The 26,489-nt window shown below is 45.3% G+C and overlaps 1 protein-coding gene across 1 annotated transcript in view; it reads left to right on the plus strand.

Annotated features, from left to right (window-relative positions):
* Positions 1-26,489, plus strand: part of CHRM3 (cholinergic receptor muscarinic 3) — a 407,999-nt gene that overhangs the window by 29,126 nt on the left and 352,384 nt on the right. The window contains exon 2 of the mRNA XM_090031501.1: positions 18,893-18,983. The gene's annotated coding sequence lies outside the window, so the exon portion shown is untranslated. The remainder of the gene's footprint in view (positions 1-18,892; positions 18,984-26,489) is intronic.

A 26,489-nucleotide genomic window follows, 5' to 3' on the forward strand; every position in this document is an offset into this window, starting at 1 on the left:
ATCAAAGAATACCCAATTACCTGTTGCACATTTCTCACAAGATAACCACTCTCTTGCCAATCTATAAGTTTTAATCAATAAGGGAATTTACAAAACACCTTTTGCAAAGGAGCCTACAGTTTTCTTCATCAACCTACTGGATAAAAAAAAAATCCTGGAAAAAATATAGACATTGGATTTAAGATGCATTACAACCTGCCTAACATCTGATACCCCAGGTAACCTCTCTACCAACTATATTGTATTATCAGGTTCCCATTCCCCCCCCCCATTTTTCACTCATTGTCTCTCACTCTTCAGACCCTCACTGCCACTCATTTGCATTTTTCACTGATCTGCATTCTTGCATATTGGGTTCTGGCTTCTATCCCATCCAGGAACAATACAAAACAATTTGCAGACACTTGTGCTGCCTGAAGAAGGGTGTTCGTACCCAAAAGCTTTTAAAGAATATTTTTCCAACTATTTTAGTTAGTCTAATAAAAGATACCAGATTTACCCAAAAAACCTTGTCTGCCTTAGTAATATCGAGCATATAAATTAGGGGTACAGCTTCTGAATCAAAACCTCCTACATCCCAAATGCTAGCGGTTGCAAGAGGGAGATCCATGCAAGAGGGAGAATCATATCCTGTTCATTGTCTCATTCAGCAACTCTCCTTAGAGCTACGGAACCAGTGTCCTATGACACCAAGACTTCAGTTGGCCAGACACTTTGCAGAAATGTCAACTAGATGTGAGATTGAGTTCCAGATGGTATGTCATCTATAGATCCAGAAGACATTGTATTGCCAGCAAGAGAAATTGTTTTGAGTCCATCAACTATTGATAAAGGCCTGTTTAAATCCTCCAGCTTCAGAAGCCACTCAACAAGGACTGAAAAAGCTTGGTGCCATTTGTAGTGAAAAGTCCTCCAATGCTTGAATCGGGTAGTCTGAAGCAATTCAGTGTGTAGAGCCAAATACTTAAAGGACTACATTATCTAGGTGGGGAGAGGTGTTATGTACTGAATAGCATGTGTGTGTGTGTGCGCGCGCGCGTGCGCTCTCTTGCAAGTAGGAGGGTCTGTTCTGTGGTGTGCCTGTTTCCTGTTGCTGTCTACCGTAATGTTTGAAGAGCGTTCTTTTGTTTGTATAATAAAAAGTAGTGTAATGACCGGTGGGAGGAGTGAAAACTAGAAGTGGCTGTGCTTCTGGCAATAACATGGCCAGTGATGCTGGCTAACCCATGTGCTGCTACATCCAAATGTCATGTTACGCATCTGCCAAAAAAGGTAGTTACTCTCTTGTGCCTTGCAAGATTACACTGGGTGCATCTAGACAAGATGCTAACAGTGCATTAACATAATAACACTGTGTAGTAGTGTGCTGGGCAGAAACTGTGCTAATACACTGCACAGTAAACATCACTAACAAACTGTGTGCTAGTGGTACTGCACAGTAGCATTAGTTACTGCTCATTGATTTAGTTCTTGGTTAACCAATTAGTAAACTTAATGCGCTGTAACTATGGCACAATAATGAATGTGTAGACATGCCCACTGGGATACACAAACAAACCTCTGCAATACACAAAAGCTTCCAAGCTAGAAATAATTCAAGTTCTGTGCCCCTATTGCTTTGTAAATGTTCCTGAATTATTCTCTTCCAAAGGCTAGAAACCTTTTCTTCTTGTTTCCAATCTACATTTATTTGAGACTGGTTTATAATCACTTGGCCTTGTACCGAATGGGCACATCCAAATAAGCGTGCATGTGCAGTTTGTGGTGCCACAAACTTGTCTGTGGTGCCAACCGCATGTGCAGCACATGCAGGCAGTCGCTTCACTGATAATTTGCAGTACAGTGGGTGTTTTGATACTAGAAGAGCCTGTTGTCATAAAAAACTTGCACCAGGAAAACATGGGGTGGCACACAGGATGGCAGAGCCTGACTTTAGCCACCAACCAGACTCTGCACACCCAGATCAAGCAATTTGGAAGCCTACTAGTGCCTCTATCATCATAATAAAATAAATTCTAAATATCTATATGCTTTGGTATTTGCTTTTGGGTTTTTTTTATAGAAGAAAAAACAGAGCTCCCCCTTTGCTAACCAGGATGTGGGGACAGCTGCCCCTGCTGCCACAGCTCCTGCCAACAAGTTCCATCCTGTTTCGTAGCTGGACAGAGTGTGAGATGTGGAATTTGCAAAAGCGGGGAAGGAAGGGGTGAGGGTGGTTGTTGTGAGGTACTTAGCTCTGTGTGGGGGGGAGCTATGTGAGGGGTTTGTGGGTGAGTGTGTGAGGGGTACATATAGGGAGGGTGTGGGGTGGGTGGGTGCATGTGGGAGAATGTGGGTGGGTTTGTGGTTGTGGGGTTTGTGGGAGGACTTGAAATGAAGCTGCCACATGCTCCCCCCACCATGTGCCCACCCCTTGTAGCGCTGGTACTAGCAGCCAACCAGGCTATCGGGGCCATGGCCTGACTGCAGACAGCCCTGTACCGGCACAGTGATTTCATAGATTTCATAGACGTTGGGGCTGGAAGGGACATCGGAAGTCAGCTGGGGTCATAGGATCCCAGGAAGATAAGCATCCAATTTGCTCTTGAAGGTGTTCAGAGTAGGTGCTTAAACCACCTCTGATGGCAGGCTGTTCCAGACCTTGGGTGCTTGGAAAGTAAAGAAATTGTGTCCAGCCTGAAAAGGTCTTGTAGTAGTTTATGACGATTTGATGTAGTCATCCCTTGGGGTGCTCTGGTGAACAAACGTTCCCCCAGATCCTGGTGGTCACCCCAATAAACTTATAGGTGGCCATCAGATCACCCCTGAGCCTGTGCTTTTCCAGGCTAAAGAGCCCCATGGCTCTCAGCCTGTCATCATAAGGTCTGTTTTCCTGACCTCTGACCATGCGCGTGGCTCTTCTCTGGACTCTCTCAAGCTTCTCCACATCCTTTTTGAATCGTGGAGCCCAAAACTGGATGCAGTACTCCAGCTGCAGCCTCACCAAGGGCCAGTACAAGGGGAGAATGATGGCCCGGGATTTGCTTGAGAGGCATCTATGGATGCAAGCCAGCATTTTGTTAGCTTTATTAGCCACAGCATCACATTGCAGGCTCATGTTCATCTTGTGGTCAATGATGACCCCCAAGTCTCTTTCTTCCATAGTGCTAGCCAGCGTAGCACTGCCGAACTTATAAGGGTGCTGCAGGTTTTTCTTCTCAAGGTGGAGAACCTTGCATTTTTCGGTGTTAAACATCATCAGGTTCTTGTCTGCCCATTTGCTGAGCCTGTCCAGGTCAGCCTGGATCACTTGCCTGCCAGCTTCTGGTGTGGATGCTTTGCCCCAAAGTTTGGTGTCATCGGCGAACTTGGCCAGTCTGCTTCTGACTCCACTGTCCACATCATTATAGTTTCATAGTTTCTAGGGTCAGAAGGAACCTGAACAGATCATCTAGTCCGACCCCCTGCCATGGCAGGAAAGAGTACTGGGGTCAAACGACCCCAGCAAGGTGTTCATCTAGCCTCCTCTTAAAACCCCCCAGGGTGAGAGACAGTGTCAAAAGCCTTCCGGAAGTCCAGGAAGACTATGTCCACTGCTACCCCTGCATCTAATGATCTGGTGATCTGATTGTAAAAGGCCACCAGGTTGGTCTGACAGGACCTGCCACTGATGAACCCATGCTGCTTGCCCCTAAGCATGCAGTCCCCTGTGTGCCAGAATAATTTTCTCAATCAGCTTGCCTAGGATCAAGGTAAGACTAACTGGCCTATAGTTTCCCGGGTCATCCCTCCTCCCTTTTTTGAAGATGGGAACCACGTTGGCCCTCTTCCAGTTCTCTGGTACATTAATGAAGATGGTGAACAATATGGGTCAAAGGACAGAGCCTTGGGGGACCCCACTGGTCACAGGGCACCATAATGAGTGACTTGCATCTATTACTAGCCTCTGAGTCTGACCGCGGAGCCAATTTTCCAGCCAGTGGATCGTGGTGGACCCAAAGCCACAATTAGCCATTTTTGCCAAGAGGTGATCATGGGATACCAGAACGAAGGCTTTTTTGAAATCAAGAAATATGACATCAATCTCTTCTCCCTTGTCCAGGTGATACGTCACCTGGTCGTAGAAGGAAATGATATTGGTCAAGTAAGACCTACCCGCAAGAGACAAGTGCTGGCTATCCCTTAGGATGTTGGCGTCAGCCAACATCCAGTCCATTAAGGGTGGCCTCTTTAATAAACTTTTCTAAGATCTTCTCCAGGATAGAAGTCAGGCTGATAGATCTATAGTTAGTCAGATCCACTTTTCTCCCTTTCTTGAAGATTGGCATCATATTGGCCTTCTTCCAGTCTTCAGGCACTACACCAGACCACCAGGAGTTTTCAAAGATCTGTGCCAGAGGCTGAGCTATGATGCTCGGCAGCTCCTTGAGTACCCTGGGGTGTAGATTGTCAGGACCAGCTAACTTGAAGGTATCCAGTTTCTCAAGGTGTTCCTTTGCGAGGTCAACATTAATGGAGCACAGGGGATCTCCCTCACCCGGACCTCCCTGTCCTGTAGTGGGCATGGGACTGATGAAAGGCTGATGCAAAGTACCCATTTAATACTTTGGCTTTTTCCTGGACGTGAGTTCTCAGTTGCCCCAACTGGTTCAGCTGGGGTCCAATGTTGCCCTTGCTTTTCCTGCGCGTCCCCACATATCTGAAAAGGGACTTTTTATTGTCCTTGATGCTTGAAGCTAGTTGGAGTTCAGTTGCAGCCTTGGCTTTCCTGGTTTGCTCCCTGCAGGACTGAACCAGTTCAGAATAATCCTCCTTGGAAGTGAATCCCATCCTCCATCCTTTATAGGCCTTTCTTTTTAGCCTCAGGAGGTCTGCTGAAGAGCCAGGGGAGCTGTTGTGTCCTCTTGCTGCCTTTCCTCTGAGATGGAATAGACTTAGCTTGTGCACTGAGGATTGCTCCCTTGACGAGCAACCACTCTTCTTGAACTCCCCTCTCCCTGGGGTCATGGTCCCTTAGGGCCTCACTGACCAGCCGCCTGAGCTTGTTAACGTTGGCTTTTCTGAAGTCAAGGACTTCTATGTTTCTGACTGACTTGCCAGCTTTACGGTGGATGGTGAAGGTGATCAGCATGTGTTCGCTGTCACCCAGCTTCCTGTCAATCAGTAGGTCGCTAATTAGGTCATCCCCAGTAGCCAGTACCAGATCGAGCAGCGCTTTGCCCCTTATTGGCCCATAGACTTCTTGAGTCAGGTAGGGGTCATCCATGCATGAGAGGAAGCTTTGCGACTGCTCAGATTTTGCTGAGTGATCCTCCCATGAGATGTCCGGGTGACTGAAGTCACCCATGACAACCATGGTCCTGGAGCATGCAGCTTCAGCCAGTTCCCCGGTGAAATCCTGCTCAAGCGCAGGACTTTAGGTGGGAAGTCTGTAGTTGTGTCCCCTGTGCCATGTTCCCCATGGATTGTAACTCAGAGGGTCTCCAGTCATCCACCCTGGTCACCAAGATCAGCTTGCAGAGACGTGTAGCTTTTTTTAACATAGAGAGCTACACCCCCGGCCCTTTTATCTGCACAATCTCTCCTGTACAGGGTATAGCCATCAATACCCATGGTCCAGTTATGGGTGGAGTCCCACCAGGTCTCTGTTATCCCTATGACATCATAATTATTTGCATTGAGCAGAAGGGTGGGCTCCTCCTACTTATTCCCCAAGTGTCTGGCATTTGTGTACAGGCAGGCAAGTGTCCCCTTGGGGGATCTTCCCTTGCCCACAGATTGTGCCAGGGCTGGGGAAGGGGTGGGATCCCGTAAGTGACTTGGCCTGCTGGCTTTGCAAGGATTGCTCAGCAGGCAAGCAGTGGCAGTAGCCCCCCCTTCCCCCAGTGCGCTTAGTTTAAAGCCCGATGGAGCAGGTCAGCCAGTCTGGCTGAGAAGAGCCTCCTTCCCAGGGAAGAGAGGTGGAGGTCATCTCTTCCCAGCAGCTCACTGCCCCTCTTGCCAAACTGGTTATGGAAGCCAAAGCCTTCCCAATGACACCAGCGCCACAGTCTTTGGTTGGCTACCTGGAACCTCCTCTCCCTCCTCAGCCAATACCCGGAGACTGCGAGGATTGACGAGAACACCACCTGTGCCCCCAGACCCTTTAGCCCCGCTCCCAAATCCCTGTAATGCCTCATGACCCAGCTGGAAGCACTCCGAGCCGTGTCATTGGTACCCACATGAATAAGGAGCATAGGATAGTGGTCTGTGGGCTGGAGGAACTTTGGGATCTTCTCTGCAATGTCCTGGATGCAGGCCCCTGGGAAGAAGCAAATTTCCCAGGGTAAGGCGTCGGGGCGGCACATTGCCCCCTCAGTCCCCCTCAGGATGGAGTCTCCCACAACAAACACCTTACGTTTTGTCTTGGGGAGAGTGGGGGCAGTAGCTGCAGTTACGCCTGTGTTGTCTGCGGAAGCTGGCAACTCAGCAGGCTCTGCTGGAACAACAAGAGGTGCGTACCTCTTGGTAAGCTCTGGTGGGGTAGGGGTCTTGGTGCAGCGGGCCTTAGGGCCCTTGACAACCTTGGTCCATGCCCTTGATTGGACAGAGCAGGAAATCCCGGAGTCCTCCTTTGTCCTGGAGGGAGACTGTGGTCTACCCTCTGGTTCCCGGGGGAGAAGGGCCTGGCAGTAAGACTCAATCTCCTGCTCACAGTCCCTGATGGCATGCAGTCTCTGGACTGTGGCCTGGAGTTCCTCCAGCTAGTGTGCTAGAGACCCCAAAAGGGAGCAGACCCCACAAAGGGAGGTGGCCATGCTCCCAGGCTCCAGAGCCTGAAAAAGCAACAGGCAGCCTCCGCAGCCGAGAGCCAGGGGCTCCGTCTGTATGGATCCCAGAACCATGGGCTCCATCTGGGTGGCTGTCTCTGAGGTGCCGGAAGCGGGGGCTGCAGATCCTAAGGGAACCCTCGGGGTGCGGCTTGTGCCGATACGTGTCATGCCTCTGGTAGGCTGGCTACAGCTGGGACTATCTACTCTGGGTGTTTCACAAGCAGGGTCTTGGGCCCTCCTGCGCAAACTCTGCCCTAACTCATGCGCCAGCAGACAAGCACGCCTGTTTGTGCAGCCTGTTCGCACAACTCCGGTCACATGGCTCCTTGGGGGGCTGGAGAAGTAGGGACCTGGGTGGGGCTTGACCTGGCCTGGCTCCACTCAGCCGCCTCCTCCCTCTCACTGAGGGGTTAACCCCTTCCCACCATGGGACCCGCTTGCCTCGAGCTGTGCTGGGGGTTGGTGGGGGGGCTCTGCGGCTGCTGGGGGGTCTTTGGGGGCTTCGGGGGAGCATGGGCACAGCAGGCTTTCACCCGCGTGTTGCACAAAGGCGGTTCGTTTCCCTGGAGGCAACGCAGAGATCACAGACACACAGACATCAGTCGGCACAAAAGGATGTATTTGTTTGCAAACAAAGGTCAGAGAGTGGAGCTTTGAAGCTCAGATCACCTCTGGCAAACTAATTGCGTTTGCAAGAGGAATTTATCTTCTCTCTCCTGGGCACGTGTGCAGACACAGGAGTTCCTGCAGCCTACTTCCGTTTCATACAAACATACATGTAACTACATCATCACATACATCGCATGTATAGTATAATTAGCTATTTGAGTACACAGGGTGGAGAGGTAAATATGCAACAGCTCATTAAGCATGCTCAATGCTACAAGAGTTCAAAAGTTTATACCCCAAGGCCATGCAGCTAAATTCCAGTCTCTGTAATCAGTATGAGAAAGTTTAAGGAGGATGGGGGAGAGGAGCCTTGGACAGTATTTCTTTCTTATGAGGAGCAAGATGCAAGCTGTGCATTTCTAACAATATTCCCCCCTCAAGATGCTTTCTGCTTCCCATTTTTATTTAGACAGATTAAGATAATTACAAGGAATTTTCCTAAGAACCATGACTTTTGCTACAGTCTGTGCTGTGAGGGGAACTGTTGCAACTTGCATTCCTTCAACTGTGGTGGTTATCAATCTTATGAAACAGGGAGTAAGGCAAGGAATAAGAATCAACCCAGCCAGAGCACACAGAAATACAAACCCTACTTTTTCCCACCGGGCTCCTCCAAGCAGATTAGACCACCAGTCCCCATCCCATGTGTTTTTCCACGTTTGTATTGGTACATGGGCTATTTTCCTAATCTCCTTGGCAATCTCTAAGACTGCTTTCCCATTATCATCTATTTGGAGACAACAATTAGAAAGGTTGAACTTTCCGCAGACTCCGCCATCCTCTGCGAGTAAATAGTCTAAGGCCATTCGATTTTGGTATATGGCTTCTCTCATCTGAGAACTCTGTCTGGCCAGTAACTCAAGAACAGTGGCAGTTTGGTTAGTTATTATTTCCAAGACTGCCTGCAACCTGATAATTCTATTTAACATGTATATTGGTGTTCGGTATCCCCAACTTCCATCATTGGCCCATGTGGCCGGTCCATAATACTCAATAATCCTTTGAGGGGGCCATTCATCCTCTTTCCACTTTTGGGAGCCACCCCGTGTCAAACTTACATCAATACTTCTCTTGTTCCTCTTGCAATCATCATACAAAGAGATTCCCAACTTATTTCCAACCTCAGACGGTAGTAAAAAGAAAGCTGGTACAATCACCCCAATGTAGCAGGTTCCTACACACCCTTGTGGTAGTATTGTATAGGCCCATCGTCCGCAAATCCAACAGTATCCTTTTAAGGCCCTGTTTTCTCTATTAGTGGAATTTGGAGGGGCCCAACCATAGGGCATCTCAGGAAACCCCAAGCCCCCTTCTGGACCCAAAGGACCGGCGGCTGTGAGGTTTCCTGTCATGGAACATTCCCATAGCCCATCCTGGTTCTTGTTTGTACAATCTGTCCAATCATTACTTTGATTTGTGGCATTACAATACTTATTAAACCATGCAATTGTTCCATTAGGGTGCTGCCACTCTAGCCGATTATAACCTGAGCTGTTAGGATAAAAAAATCTGTTTTAATTTTGCAAGGTTCATACACCGCACCTTCAAGGTCCATGTACAATGGCTATGTCCTAAACTCCTTCCTGTACCATTATTACTGATGCAATACTCTTTTAATGCCACTTGGGAAAGATCCCAGCTGCGGTTTTCATCCCATTCTTGGCTAGTACCCTTAACATCTGCCTTACTACTCACTAGCCACTTTGGGGCCAGAGGAAAAGCCCTCCAAGGCCACCGTCCTCCGACTTTCTGGAGTCTTCCACAGGCCCAACAGTTGGTGAGATTGAAAGTACTTGTAATTCTTTTCATCATGTCAACATACAAATTTGCTCCTGGGGGAGCAATTGAGGGGAACGGGGATATAGGGTGGCGGCTAGGGCTGCTCAATCCTGCCTCTTTTACTACATAGATAACAACAAGGCATATTAAGACTCTTGTTATATCCTCCCTCTCTTGAGATCAAATACAGTCTAAACTTTTCCTTTGTTACTTCCTTATCTGATTTTCTGGACTCTGATTAAGCCGTCTCAGGCGTACTTGGAGATCACCAGTAGGTTCATAGCTCTACCTGCTGGCTTCTTGTTCCGAGGACGGCTCAGCCTCAGGAGTGAGCTCATCCTGGGAGCTGGTGTCCTCTGATGCTCGTGGATGTTGTTTCACACGGGTATGGTGTATCCAACGGTCATGGCCGGCAATCTTTACAGTGGTGTGGGTTGTTAAAAGTACCTGGAAAGGGCCACTCCACCTCTCAGTCAAAGGTTCATTCTTCAACCGCTGCACCAAGACCCAGTCTCCCAGGTGGAATTCATGTACCGGAACGTCTAAAGGCAGACATTGAAAGGAGGCTGCATACCTGTGAAGAGAAGACAAGACAGACTGCAAAGCAAAAATGTACATGTGAAGCTCACTATTACCTAATTCAAAAATTACATTTTCTCGCATCCCAGGAGGTAAGACTCGAGGAGGCATGCCAAACATAATTTCATATGGGGTTAATTTAATGCCCCGTCGGGGAGTGTTTCGAATGCAAGTAAGAGCTAGCGACAATGCCTGAGGTCACTTAAGGTGTGCTTCAATACAGATCTTGGTGAGTAGAGTTTTTAAGGTCCTATTCATGCGTTCCACTTGTCCTGAACTCTGTGGTCTCCATGGTGTGTGTAGTTTCCAAGTGATCTTGAGGGCTTGTGCGACTTCTTGAAGTACCTTTCCCACAAAGTGTTGTCCTTGATCCAACTTGATGGATTCGGGCAGAGAATACCGGGGAATGATCTCCTGCAACAGATACTTCACTACTGTAGCCGCAGTGGCAGTTCTGGTGGGCCATGCCTCGACCCAACCAGAGAGCTGGTCTACCATGACAAGTAAAAACCTATGATGTCCAGATCGTGGGAGCTCGGAAAAATCAATCTGCCATGCTTGTCCAGGGTACGCTCTCCAAGGTCTACCTCCCATTGGCACAGGACGTTTCGTTTGAGGGTTTACTTTCTGACATGTGATGCACCTGGTAGCAATACGCTGAGCTTCTACATATAGCCCTGGGGCTACTGCTTGGTGGATCACTAGGTCACCCATAGCCAAGCCTCCCATATGGGTACTTGCATGGAGCTGGTGCAGCACCTCCCGAAGCAATGGCCTGGGTATCATTACTTTCCCTCCTGGTACTATCCACCACCCATGGGAGTTCTTTTCTGCGCGAGCTTCCTGTGCAAATTTATCTTCTTCAGGGGAATACTGCGGGACTAGATCCCGGACATATGGCCATATGGCATGGGACAAGGCCTGCCTAGATACTTCCTCCGCCTCTCCACCAATAAATGCGGCTTCCTTTGCTGCCGCATCAGCCCTTGCGTTTCCAAGCTTATGCTTTTCCTCAGCAGCCTTCCCATGGGCCCGCACATGAATGACTGCTCCCTCTTTAGGCTGGTGGAGTGCCTCTAGTAGCTTGATAATCTGGAGGCTGTTAGCAATTTTATTCCCAGAAGCTGTAATGAAACCTCTTTCTTTCCACAATAGTCCGTGCGCATGAACCGTAGAAAAAGCATAGTGAGAATCAGTATATACATTAACCGGCCGGCCTGTCCCCAACTGTAATGCTCAGGTGAGCGCAGTGAGTTCCGCGGCCTGTGCTGAACATGAGCTCGGCAATGACTCCCTCCATACTACCTCATCCAAGGTTACCACCGCACATCCTGTTCGTCTTTTTCCATCGATGACAGAGCTGGAGCCATCTACGAAGTATTCAGCATCTGGGTTTTCAATTGGGTCCTCAGCAAGATCAGGTCGCACCTGTGTGGTTTGATTCAGGACCTCAAGCCAGTCATGCGTTGGTCTCCCTGGTTCCGGCAGCAAGGTTGCAGGGTTCAAGGCTGTAGTATGTTTGAAAGTAAGTCCTGGATTAGAGAGCAAAAATATCTCATACCGTGATTGTCTGGAAGGGTTGAGAAACTTTCCTCCCTCAGTCCCTAGAATCTGGGGAACTCCATGTGGGGTGTGTGTTTCCATGTCCGCACCCATGACTGTCTTCTGGGCTTTTTCGACAACCACTGCTGTGGCTGCCACAGCCCGAAGACAGGCTGGCCACCCGAGCACAACTGCATCTAGAACCTTTGAGTAATATCCCACAGGTCTCCAAGTTGGGCCTGATGGCTGTGTCAGCACCCCTGATGCAACCCCTCAATTCTCATGAACATACAGTCGATATGGCTTTTTATTATTTGGGATGGCCAGGGCAGGGGGCTGGGTTAATGCTGCCTTAAGCAGATCAAAGGCGTGCTGTATTTCTTTATTCCATTTCCATTTAGTGAGACTCTCCTTAGTCAGGGAGTCATACAGTGGTCTAGCCTTTCCACCATAATCTGGTATCCATAGTCGACAGAACCCAGTTAGCCCTAGGAATGCCCGCAGCTCCTTGGGTGACTGAGGTGAGGCTAGACCTTGGATTGCCTGTATGCGATCCGCACTCAGGGCTCTGACTCCCTTTGAGAGCTTATATCCCAGAAATGTAACTTGAGGCTGACATATTTGGGCTTTCTCTCTAGAGACCTTATATCCTTTTTCCTCTAGGGTGTTTAGCAGTGATCTGGTGGCTTCCTCGCAGAGTTGCAAATTTGGGCTTGAAACCAGCAGGCCATCCACATACTGGAAGAGAGTCACTGCGGGATGTGATCCCTTCCACTCCTCCAAGTCCTTCTGAAGGGCAAGTCCGAAAATATGGGGGGCTGCTATGAATCCTTGTGGGAGAACTGTCCACATGAGCTGGGCTTTATGGAAGGTATCTGGATCCTCCCACTCAAAAGCAAACAATTTTTGACTCTCTCGGTGAAGGGTAATGGAGAAGAAAGCATCTTTCAAATCTAGCACTGAGAATATTTCAGCTTCCCCAGGTACTTGTGTTAAAATCGTGTGTGGGTTCGGGACTACAGGGTGGTCTGAAAGAACCTTCTTATTTACTGCTCGCAAGTCTATATGAGACCCCATCTGCCTTTGGCACTCCAAGAATGGGGGTATTATATGGTGAGGACCCTTCCACTAGCCATCTGTACTTCTTGTATTTCTCTATTAACAGCTTGAGTCCAGCTCTGCCCACTCGGCTGAGTGGATACTGCTTTACCCGAACGGGCCCCTCCCCATCCTTGAGTATGATCCTTACCAGGGAGACTGACTTAGCTCGCGCAGGGGTTCCATCAGCCCATACCGAAGGGTCTACTCCAGTCATGTGATCTTCAGAACTTACTACAGGGCGTTGGTTCTCCAGGAGAGCCATCTGATAGTTCGAGCTTTGCTTGACAGGGACCACCATCTGGTCGTCTCTGAAAAATATCTCAGCTTGCAGTTTTGTGAGTAGGTCCCACCCAAGTAGTGCAACCGGGCAACTTGGAGAATATACAAAGGAGTGCTCAAGCAAATGGTCCCCCACTTTGGTGAGGAGTGGCTTACAAACGGGGAGTCGGGATCGCGTTCCCTCAATCCCTTCCACAAGAACATGCTGCTCACTAGTTCCTGCATGGGGGGAGTTTTATGGAATCATTGAAAATGTAGCCCCGGTATCAACCAAGGCTTCAAAGTCTCTGCCACCAACCCTAATAGTTACCATGGGATCTTCTCCGGCTCCAACCCGAAGGGTAGTGGTGTTAGATCCCTGTCCCCTTCATTCTGTGTCCTCACCCTTTTCCTCTGCCCGCATGAGGTGACCTCTTGGTTCACCCTCTCTCTTCTCCTTCAACTTTGGGCATTCCCTCTTCCAGTGTCCTTTCTCCCTGCAGTAAGCACAAACATCTGCTCCCACTCTTCCCCTTTCCCTTTCTGTATCCCAGCCTTTCCAGGGTTACCTCCAGTTATAGCAGCTGCCAGTGCTGCCATCTGTCGCTTAGCCTTTTTATCCTCCTTGCGCTCCTGCGCTTGCTCACGATTCCCATATACCTTATATGCAATTTCCACCAGCTCTGAAATTGGTTTCCCGGGACCTCCCTCAGTTTTCTGTAGCTTCCTACGAATATCAGCAGTGGATTGACCAATAAACATAAGATTTACCATGCGTTGATTATCTGGGGCTTCTGGATCTAGGTCCGAAAACCTGCAGAACGCCTCATACAGCCTCCTGAGGAAAGCTGAGGGATCCTCTTCTTTTCCCTGTCTCACTTCATACAATTTAGACAGATTAGTAACCCGAGGCACTGCCTTTCCTATTGCTTCCACTATAATCCCCAGATACCGTGCACTCAGCTCTCTTCCTGCTGCGGTATGATTATCCCATCCCGGTTCCTCAACAGGGCAGGTATCACGCAAGGTACTACCGGCAGCTCCCTCTGCTTCTACCCTGGCTGCTGCAATGCGCTCTGCCATCCCCAGTACTAATCTCCTCTCCTCAGGGGTCAGGAGGGTTTGGAGCATCATCTGGACATCAGCCCAAGTGGGTCGATGGGTTTGCCCAATGGATCGAAACAAGTCCCTCATCTTTTCAGGGTCTTCATGAAAAGAGGGGCTCTAATTCTTCCAATTGAATAAATCTGAAGTACTAAATGGGGTGTAGACAAAAGTTGCATCGCCCCTCTCTCCGATAACCTCTCACATCGGGCAGTTCAGCACTGGCCGTGATTCTACAATCTTGCGCAAATTATAGCCCTTATTCCCTGATTCAGATGGGGCACTTGGCTGAGGCACTCGCTCTGAATCATTAGGTATAATTTGATACGCCGGTGGTGGTTTCCCTGAGGGAGGGAGCGGTGGTGCAGAAGGACTGGGTCCTGAGGCGTTGTCTAAATCATCCTCACTACTCGTCAGGGTGACCTGAGAACGAACCCGATACTCGGCCAATTCAGGATCCCCCCCCCCCCATTAGATTCAGGGAGTACAGGCGGTCCCCCTCGGGTCTGTCCTTTAACAACCATCACATGAGACTTTACTAAGCATTTCTTAATCCAAGGTGGCTGATCTTGGACCACTCCTAACCAACAGTCTATGTAAGGGAACTAATCTCAGTGTCCATTCTGCATAATTATTTCATGTATAGTTATCACTTCTTTTACTACAAAGGATCCTTGTGGGGTCCAGTGGACCCCGAATGTTGGCCACTCGAGTTGACAAAACTTAATTAAATCATCCTTTTTCATCTTCACCCCATAATCTGCCTGCTTTGTAAATTTGCTAAAGTTCCGTAAAACACAACCCAAAGGAGTACTTGAGTTTTCTACACGGGAGCTACCCGCACCCATTTTAATGCCCACACGAGTGCACCCAATGCACACCAAATACCAGAAAGCGCTCACTAAAGGATCTGAGCCAGAACTGTCCACAAAAGTGCATCTGACACACACCAAATACCGGGCCAAAAGAATTCCCGGAACAAAACCAAATTGAACAAGTCTCTTTGTCCCCGGATCCAGAAACCAAATTGGGCAAGGGGATTCGTATACTCACTCAAGTATCCTAGAGATCTCAATCAGAATGCCGGAATGTGTGTCTGGCGTCCTCAGAAACCAATAATTTTGCACAGGTAGCCTTTAACCTCCCAGGTACCCTGACTCACGTCTCAAACGCCCTGGGCAAGCCCAAAAAGGCGGCTCGGTGTGCACTCCCTGTGGCGGGAGGGATGATCTTGTCACTGGGTCCCAGGGTGGTCCAAGGAGCTCCTGGCTGACTCGCCAAACTGTTGCACAAAGGCGGTTCATTTCCCTGGAGGCAACGCAGAGATCACAGACACACAGACATCAGTCGGCACAAAAGGATGTATTTGTTTGCAAACAAAGGTCAGAGAGTGGAGCTTTGAAGCTCAGATCACCTCTGGCAAACTAATTGCGTTTGCAAGAGGAATTTATCTTCTCTCTCCTGGGCACGTGTGCAGACACAGGAGTTCCTGCAGCCTACTTCCGTTTCATACAAACTTACATGTAACTGCATCATCACATACATCGCATGTATAGTATAATTAGCTATTTGAGTATACAGGGTGGAGAGGTAAATATGCAACAGCTCATTAAGCATGCTCAATGCTACAAGAGTTCAAAAGTTTATACCCCAAGGCCATGCAGCTAAATTCCAGTCTCTGTAATCAGTATGAGAAAGTTTAAGGAGGATGGGGGAGAGGAGCCTTGGACAGTATTTCTTTCTTATGAGGAGCAAGATGCAAGCTGTGCATTTCTAACACGCGCGTCTCTCACCGCTCTGGAGCCTAACTAGCATCTGTACATGATGATTGGGCCCAGTCTGGCCTGACCTGACTCACCCCGCTATCTCATGACTTTGGGCAGGACTGGGACAGTGGAGTGGGCTGTGCTGAGTCAGGTCCATTCGGCATGTAAAGACAGGCTGTGCCTGCAGCTAGGCCATAGCCTCAATGGCCCAGCTGGCTGCTGCTGCCAGTGCCACAGGGGGAAGTTGGGAGGGTAGGCATGTGGTGGTCCCCTTCAAAGCCTCCCACAAACCATATACTCCAGCCTGCACACACCTCCATGTCTCTGCTTAACCTGAGACAGCACCTGGGTCTGGATCATGCTGCAGCTTTACTCCACTCCTGTTTGCCCCCGGCATGCTAAGGCAGAATGCTGGGGCAGTAGAACCACCATAGAGATGCTCTGGCAGGATGCCAGAGCATCCCTCTGGAGGACCAAGCCACTGGTTGCTTCAGGGCACAATCCTGGACCTCATCCTGCTCCGCTTTTTTTCCACAGGTTTTTCGTTGTTGTTGTTGTTGATATCTGGACTTCCAGGTATCACGTTTAGAGCCAGTGTGAGGAACATTTTTTCATTGCCAGCATACTTCTTGCAGCATCTCAAACTTTTCTGAGACACACCAATAGAGTGTGCACTCATTTGGATGCACCCATATTGTCTTATTAATCTCCTAATATGAATCCCTCCCTTTTATTTATTAAAAGTAATCACAGATCGTTTTAATCTTTGCTTTGCTAAGATAAATTAGCCAACATATTTTAATTTTCTCTCATAATTTAAAGCAGAATCATGTGAATAGTTTTCAGAACAAAATTAAACTATGTAGGGGAGAAGATGATATTTGTTTTCTTTCCTTGTTTGATTGAGCTTTCTTTACTGCAGGTGAGAAAATCAATCCTGTAGGAATCAGGCTCTCAGTAGTAGAGCTCTGCAGAGAACAGGAACTCAATTTTACAAATAATTTCAAAATGCATTTTGTGTTGGTGAAGAATGAAGCCCAAGTATTTCAAAAGACTATAACAAAACGTGTGTGTGCCTGTGTGTGTGCATGTATGTTGCATGGTAATAATAAAGTTTAAACATTTCTTCTTGATCTTGATTTCATAGTGAAATGTAAGAATAAATTAAACTGAGTGAGAAAATTATTTTTAAAGTAAACATTTCAGTCTTCATTCTGAAAAAAACTCATTGTTTTCTATTTCATTATTGTTGGATTTTTTTTTGTTCAAAACAAAATGTTGGTGAAATGTGTTACAATTTCATGAAATGATTTCATTTTCAACAGAACTGCATTTTTCGTTGGAAAAATATATTTTATACTATGTCTGCTCAGTATTTCACGCCAAAACAAGAGTGTTGAAAATTGCTGCCATTTTGTAATATTGACTGAGGTTATAGTATCATTTAGTGCTATAGAGTGCTGCATGACCTATCACTCACATGTGTACATTTTATTTGGTTATCTGGCTTATATACTTGCCTATCATTGACTGTTGTGTATAATTTTATATTCAGTTTTGTACTGAGATCCTTAGGTAAACTAAACAGCTTATGCCACTCTGGTCTTAAAGGTTGTTTACCTAGATACTTCGGGAGTCTTTCCTCACTTTGCATAACCATGGGCATGTCTACACATGGAACTCATTTGAAGTAGGCTCCCTGATCAGTAAAAAATACTGTGCAGTAAGCCTACTGGGGAGCATGTCTACATGTGCTCCCTCTTGGGAACAGATATATTCCTACCCTGCTCTATCCCCCTGCAGCAGCTAAGGGGCAGTGGGGGAGGTCCAGATTCCCCCTGGGTGCAAGCCCAGGGGTTGGCAGGTTGCACAGGGCCAGAAGACCACTCTTTCCTGGCCCTGTACACATCAAGAAGGGTCCTGATGAGAGGAGAGCTGCTGCTGTAGAACTCTCCCACCCCATGCACATGGAGACGAGCTCTGTGCCTAGTGGTACTTCCCTGAAGCTAGCTGAGACCTGTCCCCATCTGGGTCAGATCCCAGCCAGCTCTGGGCTGCACCCTTTCCCCACAGCTCTTTCTGAGCCTTGTACCACAATTGGGGATGAGAAAGGACAGGGGGATGAGAAAGGTTTCTTCCCTGGTAGCTCCTTCCCAGCCCTGTGCCCCTATTGGGTGATCCTTGCCGAGCTGGAGACTCACGGCTAGCTGACCCCTAGTGGGACAGCTCCTGGCCACCCCAGTTGAGTGGGGATTCCCTGCCTAGCCAGGGACTTGCTGCTAACTGCCCCACTCGTAGCTCCCCAGCCCTGGTGCTGCTCAGCTCTCCACTCCTGTGGGGAGCCCCACAGCACTGGGACGGGGGGGCAGAGAGAGACTCAGTCCCTGCACTGATTGGCTTCCAGCCAGGGAGCTGCCTGCTGCCAGGGCAGGGACTATCCCAGCCAGGTTACGTGCTCAAAAACCACCCCAGCAGCAGGCAGGCCCTAGGGACAGGGAGCAGTCTCCCAGCCCCTGCTCTGATTGTAGAGCTGGGGCTAGGAGCTGCTTGCTGCTAGGGCTGGGGGACATTGTCTTAGCCCAAGCTCTGAGCTCAGAGCCTGTCCTGGCAGCAGGCAGCTCCCAGGGGAGGTGATTATTCCACCAACCCCTGCTGTCCAGGCTGCTCAGCAGCAAATTTGCTCCTGGTCAGCCATCTGTATGTGGTCTACTACACATTCAGTACTATATAGCTAATTTGCAAGTGCTAGTAGCAAACTAACCCTGCAGCTGACTGACGGAGTGCACAGTAAGCGTTGGCACGTATAGATGGTGATGCTTCACTCTGCAGCCAGTTAGTCAAGTGTGTGGTAAAGCATCTCATGTAGGTGTGCCCCATGAATATTTATTTAGTTTTTGTGTCTGGATATTATGCATCTACAGTGTAGCTTCTTGAGAGAAAGAATGGAAAGATGAGAAGATAAAGTATCTAAAACGCTAAAATGTTCTTTTGAATGAAATACTGATGCATAAAATAATTATTTTAAAACACTAAGTAGGGATTTGAATCCTGATAAGTCATCTTAAAACCAAGCTGTGGTAAGAAATTGTAATGTATTCAAACACAAGACTGCTTCTTAAGAAATGTGTTATTTTATTTTTTTGCTATATAATAGTGTGTCAACCAGGTTATGGTGTAACTATTTTGAAAAGCACATTTTAAAGAGTAGCAAAATTAAAAAACAAGTAAAAATGCAAAATACTCTACTGTCTTGATATCTGAATATATATAAATAATATTGTGTTTTCATTTTTTTCCCCAAAGATCTTGGTGAATGGTACAATGGGTTACAGATTGGATGAATTATGGTCACCTGCAACATGACATAGTGTACCACACCTTTTTCTTGTCACTGGTAAGTTTTGTTGATAAACTACAGCTTTAATATATGCTTCATATTGACTTCAGGTAATTAATTAGAATAGTTTATATTGGATCCATGGCACAATATTGGTACACTTGGCTGCATTTGCTTTGCTTACCTACAATAATCAGTAGTTATTAATTTGCTTTGTATGTGGAAAACAAGTATTTTTTCCACAAACCATGAAAAAAGTGACAATATTTGAAGGGCAAAATCCCATTTAAACATGGTTTTAAAGTGGTTTGTCATTTCTTGCATGATTATATAGTAAGTGTAATAGGACAGACTTAAGTCCTGGGAAGAGGAAACAGTTTTGCTAGTATAATTGGCATTATACCCCTGTTTAAAACCCCCCAACAACAACTCCCTCATCCCCCCAAAAAACCCAAAAACAAACAACCCCCACAAACTAGTGGACAAATTATGAAAACCTCTAGATTGGGGTAATTTAATTTAATTTGGTGGAATATTACATTGAAAAGATCAAAAGTAAAGCTCTGTTGGTATAAATTACAGGTTTAGTTTTCATCTGTCTATGTATTTCTTAGGGTAGCTGTTTGCTAAGGATAGGCTGTTATCTAATCTCCTGCTACCTAGCAGCATGGCTCAGCAACAGCCATCTCCCATGTGAGCTATACTGCAGTAGAAGGGTATGTGGGTATAAAACTGATATAAATTACACTGGGATGAGTTAACTTGAGGATGTTATACTAGGGCAGCTTTATACAACTGGAAGCATAAAGGAATCTTGAAGTATTTTAATTCACTTTTATTTTTAAAGTCTCTTTAAGTTAGTGCAGTAAAGCTCTGCAGTAAGTTAAAATTGACTCCAAAGAACTGAAATGTTAATTATATATTGGATCAGACACACAAAAATATTCTAAGTTTCTTTCTGTCATTTATTACACCAAAAACATTAAAAGGGACAAAATATATAGTAGAAACTTTTTTTTTTTAATTAACATTATATCCAAAAATAAGCTACTTATGGTATTCAGAAGCAATGTTAGGTATTGTTTATACAATAATATTGAAAGCAAGGCTCCTTTTAGTATAACTGAGCCATCATTTCTGATTTATACGGTGTCCAGACATGCAATAACGAGTTCCAAAGTACTAGTTGTTCCTCTTGCTAAATTTGAAATTAAACATGGACAAACCAAATTGGATACCAACATGTTCAGCAGACTAATATCTAACCTGTAAGAAATAGCTGGTCTGTCTCATAGTCAAATTTCAGTTTAGGAATTAGAGATTAAAATTTCCACTGTCTTGTTCCCTTTTTAAAAGGGGCTTGGTTAGTAGCTATGTTAAAAGATTAGAAATATAATTATAAGGAAAGCTTAGTTTTATCTGAATAATGAATGAGTAATGTTATGGTGTTTATACAAATATGTATTACACTAAAATTAGAAGACAATATGCTTGCATGCCTACATGGAATGTACCTTCATTATTTTTTTCCCTATGTATACTTCAAGAACTTTGCTGTACCTTAGTGTAGCCAAAAATATCTGTTGAAGAGAAAAGGAATAACAAACTCAGAAAAAAAAAATTACTCCTACATAGAATAAACATTTCTGGCATTAATCAGAATTATTCTTTAGGCTGCAGGTGCATTCAGTAATGAGCTGAGAATATGTCAATAGTGTTCTGCATTCTTCTTTGTATTTGCCATTTCTGAGTTGTAGTAACATTTATCAGCCAAAGCTTCCTCTTGTGTGCTATACAAAACAGATACAGACTTTTTTCCAATTAATAATTTTTTTGGCAGAAATGGGCCTGGCAATAGTGCAATATGATAGATATATAAGCAGTCCTGGTTACATACACTGTTCAGTATTCTGTATAATTTTACTAGAGACCATGTACAGGAAATGTATATGCCCTTTTGATTTCAATTTCAGCATAATATATGCATACTTATTGTTCTAATTTCACATTCTTATATATGTTGTATATATGCACTGTGTGTGCACGTGCTATATGTAATACTGTGTCTGTGCAACAAGATTTTGGTAATTTCATGGCAATCATGAAAGTGGCTCTTGTCAGCCTTGATGATCCAAGACATAAGAAAAAGAAAAGTATTTTGTTTAAAGTGTATTCATAATATTAGTGCGTGTTTAGTTTAGTTACTAATATCATTAATTATTCTCACAGGAAGAATATATTTTAGAAGTGTTTTTTCCCTACGGATTCTCTTTAAAATATTTATAAAACATTGTACAGTGGTATATATTGTTTAATTTATTACAGAACTAATTAGCATAGAACTCTATTTTAATTTATGTTAGTATTGAAGTCTTTATGGAGTAATTTATAAACTAGCTACATTTCACTGACAATATTTTGTCCAAATGTAGTGGTCCCGAAAGTTGTCTGGTGTTTTGTTTTTTTTATGCACACTTTTACATATATCTATAGTTATATATAACTGAAATATTTTGATTAAAGCAGCAGCATTATTTGATAGTCTTAGCTCACAATATATGTATTAGCATTTATTTTAAGAAAGAGGGTTTTTCCAGGGATTCTTTCTCTCTTAAATTTGTAGAAATATAATAGTTGCCTTGGGTAGTTGCTCTTTCTTGCAAAAATGAAGGCAGGACAAGGTGACATCTTAGAGACTAACTGGTTCAGACAATAATAAGCTTCCAAAATTTAGGTTCTAAGGGTATGTGCAAACCCTCAGAGTGTTGATCTGTACAGATGTTTGGGGAGGTTAAATTGGATGAAAAATGGCTGGTCTGATCTAAATTAATTCACCTGAAGAATGAACTAAGTTAGATTGGAAACAATTTAGCCATATGTATTGAGCACCAGCACACATTCAGACTGAAATCCAGCTGTGTTCTCAGACCTGGGGCTATGCTTTTCCTAACCCCTCCCCCCCCCACATATACCCTGACTTAGTTTTAGCTCCCCACCCCCCCGATGGATGACATCCCCAGACCTGCCAAACCTCACCCTTCTGTAGATCCACTAGCCCTGCCAGTCCCAGACCGACTGACTCAAATTGGGCTCCTGGCATGGCTGATGGCACTGGTGAACATGTACACAAGGCACTCCTGATCTACAATTACGCAACTTAAAGCAAGCTATATTATTATAGATTGGGTAGGACAAATGTCTGCATGTACCCTAAGAGTAGGTGTGCCCTGAGTTTTGGTCAATCTATGTGGCTGAGTGTGAAAGTGTTCATGGGTCTTAAGTCACCCTAAAAATGGCTCACCCACTCTAAAGTGGAATCTAATCCAATAAGAAGTCACTTTAGATTGGCATGAGTTAACCCAGTCTAATGAATGCTTGCATGGGTCCTCAGCACAGGTCTGGGACTAGGAAAGCCCACTCACTCTCCCCAGTTCCAGGGCTATGCTATTTTAAGCCCCCTAACTCTGACTGAGTTATTTTTATCCCCTTGATCAACACACCTCTAGACAGCCAGGCCCTCCTGTGAACCTGTGACCCTCCTCCCCAACAGTCCTGCCATCTCAGACCTGCTATTCTCTGCCTGGTCCCAACAGGCTCTGCCTCCAATCCCATCAGCTCCTCCCACCAGCTCCTCTCATTTACTTACCTCTAGCTTCCCATGCTAGTGTCTGCATGTGGCAGAACTTGACTCAGGTAGGTGGCTCCAAGGAAGCTGCCTAACCCAAGGTGAGTCATCTTAGTGCTTGTTCACACCCTTAAGTGACACACTTCCCTGCCCTCTGGCTGACTTAAAACTAATGCAGCTATTTCTCTCTACTTGAAAAAATTAAATCACTTCAACATTGTCCAGAACGAAAGATGATATATTAAAAAAAAGGTTTAATTCAGAAGAAGATCCATTGGTGTTAATTCTCTGTGTGTAGGATTTGGCTGCAATAAAATGGCATGTTTTTCAGCCCTCTCAGAATGACATCTTCCTACCTATCCCTCATCAGGCCTTGCCTGTATCTCCCTTTCAAACAACACAATTACAGTATTGTTTCCCAGGTAGTATGCATACTTCTTTGAAATCAGGGAACTGGTTAAACAACAGACATCACATTATTTGCTTCCTCTGGCAAATTATTAACATAATGATATTGTATGATAGGCTATCTGGCACCTGTTGATTCTGTGATGCAGTCCCTTCAGCATTTACTGAGTTCTGCATTGTTCCTTAAACAGGATTTTTATTTGCTGAATTAGTAGCTTGTTTTAGAGACTTGACCTTCTTCTTTTCTCTTTTCCTTATCAGCAAATGTGCAGTGCATTTCAGCTTCTATTTTTATGTAACAAATATGTGCTAGTTTTACCTTGGTCTACCTTGACAGTTTTTTTACAACATTGGTGGAAGAAACAGCTTCCTTAAATAGGAAGAAAAAAATGTCTGTCAGTATTAATATTGCCTGATTCTGATCACTTTTACAGAGGTGCAGCACAAATTTACTTTACTGAAGTTACACATATTGTTCGCTACTGTTAGATTAAGTTCTGAAGATAATTCTCAGGAGATGTGAAAACAGAGGTTTTTACTATTTGAAGGATAGTATAACAGAGAAGTTTTACTATCCTGTACATTTGTACTTGAATACTGAGATTGCTTTACTCAGGAAATCCTAGAAAATAAGACAGGACTCTTTAAAAAATGTCTTTGATTTGTCCTGGATATTCCACCCTTGGTTCCCGAGATATGATACTGGAATCTGCTGGGGTAGGTATGTAAGGGTAGGTATGTAAGGGTAGTAGAAACATGCTTTTAGAGATGTATCTGAAGGTTGTGAGGAAGATATGGAGATTAAATGAAAAGGAAGTCAAATTTCTGGCAGGAATGAGGCAACCCAAGATGCTTCCACATAGGATCAGCTGAAGCACATTGAGTAGTTCTGTGTTGGGCCTAGTTCTCATCACACTTGACAGCTTGCATAACTGGTAAGCACAGGCAGTTCTACAGATACGGTAATTTTGTTTGAAAATCGCATGTAAATGTTGATTTCTTTCCATATATTGAGTAACTTTATAAGATGTCTATAATGTTGACTAGGATTTTTTTAAGATATTGAATATGTAAAGTCTGTACACAGACATGAAACAAGTCATAAAAAGCAGATGCCAGATGCTGATCAGGAGATATTTATGATAATTAAAAGGAGAATATATGAAACAGTGAAAGGTTAGGCAATCTACAAACAAGATTAATTGTTCAGACCATATGTTAAGTGGTAGGATTGAAGAATAAACAGGGAATCTTTACTGAATAATCATAGTAGCTTTATCAGAGGACAGTGACTGTAGATCAGAGAGGATTCTAAAACTTTCCCTATCATCACTGTGACAAAAAACACAACCATCACTACCAATAATAAAACTGTTTCTGGGACAACAATAATGAAAACCATAAATTATTTCTTTTCTTGACCAAGAAACAAAAATATTCCCAAATCATAGTATCTGGTATTTGTAGTTGCCCCAGATTGTTATAGTTAACAAGTTAGGGATAGCCTCAACAATTATTGGTAATATTGTGGAACCATTACCAGATCCACCTTTGAATTTATTTGTTTGGGAAATTTTAGCTTTGGATCTAGATTTGGAATCTGAATGTCTTAGTTCAAAATAATCTCCATAAAACGCATGGAGCGGCAAGGGGCAGGGACCAGCCAGAATGCCCCCCTTAGTCCAGGGTGTAGGGAAGGAGGTTATTTCCCTACTCTCTCTGGCATTGGGCAGAGGCGGCAGGAAAGGAACTTATCATTCTGCTCTCACCATACGGACCGTGATTGGTTGAGGCAACAGTCAGGGCTGGCAGACCCTGGCTGTTGTCCTCCAGGGACAGAGGGGATGCAGGGGGGAATAAACCCTCTCTCTGCCCTACTTGGTCAGGGGGCCAGGCTGGCTGGTGTCTGGCCATGCCTCTACCCTAACTGCTGCAGCAGTGAGTGGGGAGTGTCAGGTGGACCCCAGCTCAGGTCCGTGCCTATGGATCAGTTTGGGGGGAATTAAACCCTCTTTCTGGCCAGTTCACTTGAGGCTACTGCCAGGGCTAGCCATGTCCCCCCAGCACAGCTTCCCTGCAGCTGAGAATGCACTGTAGGGCCTCCCAGCTTCTGGCCTGAGCCATTGCAGGCATGTGCCTGCATTTCCTGAATGTCTATTCACTTCAATTGGTTCAATCTAGGCAGGCTAGACTAACCTGCAAAGGTTGAATCAATTCAGGCTCCTGCTTTTTGAATGTCTGTCCCTAGCCTTCAAGACTAACACTCTATCTGCGCAGAATTTGTCTACCATGCTAGCAGCAGGAATGTCCTAACACCTTGTGGCTTTTATTTGAATTTTTAGCAAAATGGCATTAGCAAGCACATTGAAAAGAGTAGAAACAATGCTGCTAAGCCTAGTAGAGCAGAATTTGTGGAAACAAAGGCAATTTTATTGAGATGTGTACTACGCTGAGAAGCTTGCAGCCACTTCATACAACAGTATGAGTAGTTGTCAGTGTTTGTCTTTAATTTTGCCAAAAACAGGGAATTTAAAGTTAAATACATTAAGTTAGGCTAAAGGAAATTCTTTTTTTCTTATATATATCACTTTCCCATCCATGCTGAAACTGAGAATATAAGGACTCAAATACACTTAAAAATCTTGTACGGATGATGAAATGAAGGTGTTAAACATCAGCAGTTTTTAAACCCAAGAAAAAAACACTAGAACTCTGTTTTCTATTAAGGGTCTTCCCAAATTTCTCATCAATGGCAGCCAATAGCCTGCTAGACCATTACATGCATTCACATGATGTTTTATTCTCCTCAGCTCCACTGTTCTAACAGACAAACATAAGAATTTAAAAAGTGCCATGCTGAGTCAGACCAAGCTGATACCCTATCACTGACAGTGGCAAGAGTGGATGCTTTAGAGCGGGGTCAATAACCCCTGACCCGTGGGCTAAATCTGACCCACAGATTCATGTCACCTGGCCCTCAAGTCTCCCATGAGTTGGAAATGTGGCAGCAGAGGAGCTGTGGCTCCTTACGTTGGATCTGGACCTGGCTGGCCAGCATCTTATGTCAGATGGAGGTCATGGACCAGATCCAGTCCATGGATCAGCCTGGTACCACTCATCTGGCCTGTAGAGTGAAAAAGTTGGACACCATTGCTTTAGAGGGAGACATTTGAACTGGATATGTGTAGAGTGATCCTCTAGCATCCATCATTATTGGCTGAGAACTGGCAGAGGAAATATTTCCAACCCTTTTATTCAATAGCTATCAATAGATCTATCATCCATGCATTTATGTAGTCTGTTTTTGTACCTGGCTTTGGTATCTGCCTCTGCTACCTCCTGTGGGAATGCATTCTACAAGTTAATTGGGTATTGCATAAATAAGTACTTTTTTGTTGTTAGTTTTAAACCTGCCTTGTCCTAATTTTAGCAAGTACCTTCTGGTTCTAGTATTCTGGTACTTGATGAATAACAGTTCCCTGTTCACTCTATCCACAACTTTCTTGATTTCAAACCCCTCCCCGCCTCTT

This window comes from Crocodylus siamensis, chromosome 1 (assembly GCF_052110815.1).
Source record: "Crocodylus siamensis isolate JL-2025a chromosome 1, ASM5211081v1, whole genome shotgun sequence".
In the NCBI taxonomy this organism is placed as follows: Eukaryota; Metazoa; Chordata; order Crocodylia; family Crocodylidae; genus Crocodylus; species Crocodylus siamensis.